Consider the following 1,603-nt stretch of genomic DNA (forward strand, 5'->3'; position numbering starts at 1 on the left):
AAAATATTAATTTTTTTGTCTCATTTAAGAGAATTAAAATCCACTTTGACCTGACACAAATACAAAATGAACCACACATATATTTATACTGATCACTTGCAATGCCATTTAGGCTAAAAATTTCTAACAAATTCATCCATAGGTGCACTTAAGGAAGGCAGCCACCTCAAGTCCAAATGTGGATGTTGCTAGTTGCTAGGTCCATATTAGAATTAAAGAGGACTTCTTAGAATGGACTTAGGTCCATTAGAACATGAACTGTCGCTGCATTTCCTAGCCAAAGACAGTTTCAAAATAAGACTTATTTTTTTAGGCGGGCCAATACCACGTTGCATTTCCTAGCTAAAAACCGTTCCAAAATAAGAGACTCATTTTTAGGCGGGTTAGCGGGTCAATAACACAATACACGTTCCAAAGTATTTTTTGAAATAGCAACCTGATATGGCCAAAAAAAAAAAAAACTTTTTTTTTTTATAAAATTAAAAAAAAAAAAACAAACAAACAAACAAATATATAACTTCATAACTCAACTTAGAATGTTCACATAAACATAGGAAGAAATAAAACGTGGAAGGAAATCGAAAAACTCCCAAGAGATGGACTGACGAGTCACCTCTCCTAGAGCCATTTTTTGCCATATTCAAAGAATGGCTTTGGGGTGTGTACTGTGTCATAGGCCTGCCTAGAAAAATGAGCAATTGTTTACTTTGGATCATGATCCATAGTGCCATGTGTAGAGTTTTTTGCATTTTTAGTCCCACGACTATAGTGGCATTGGCAGAATTGATCCACGACTTTTGAATCTTGCAATTTTAGTCCACGATTATTGATTTTTTTGTAAAAATGGTCCTTCCGGTCACTTTTCCGTCAAAATTTCACCGGAAAAAAAAAATCTCTATTTTTAGCCGGGTTAAAATTGACATTTTACTTATCTTAAAAAATTAAAAAAAAAATTGATATTTAACTACATACAATATTACTGGACTACATACTACTGCCCCAGGCGACAGAGTTCCTGGAGCAGGCACGGCTGTCAGTAAGCGGCGGAGCGGCCGTGGCGTTCCCCGGGCTCCGGCAGCAGCATTGGAGTGGTACATGTACTCTGTCGCCTGGGGCAGTAGTATGTAGCCCAGTAATATTGTATGTAGTCAAATATCAATTTTTTTCTTTTAATTTTTTAAGATAAGTAAAATGTCAATTTTAACCCGGCTAAAAATGAAGATTTTTTTTTCCGGTGAAATTTTGACGGAAAAGTGACCGGAAGGACCATTTTTGCAAAAAATCAATAGTCATGGACTAAAATTGCAAGGTTTAAAAGTCGTGGATCAATTCTGTCAGTGCCACTATAGTCGTGGGACTAAAAGTGCAAAAAACTCGCTATGTGTATCATGATTGTCAAATAAAATTGTAGTAGAATTAAAATGATATTTTAGTGTTGTAAAAATAAAATTAGTGTGTGAAAATAAAACTAAAAAACATAGCTCATTCAACAATGTATATTGTCAAATGAAACTGTAGAATAATTAAAATGATACATTAATGTTGTTAAAATGGAAGAGTTAATACCTAAAATGGTCCTCCGACTAAGTATTAAACGTACTCA

This window comes from Ipomoea nil, unplaced genomic scaffold (genome assembly GCF_001879475.1).
Source record: "Ipomoea nil cultivar Tokyo-kokei standard unplaced genomic scaffold, Asagao_1.1 scaffold2805, whole genome shotgun sequence".
In the NCBI taxonomy this organism is placed as follows: Eukaryota; Viridiplantae; Streptophyta; class Magnoliopsida; order Solanales; family Convolvulaceae; genus Ipomoea; species Ipomoea nil.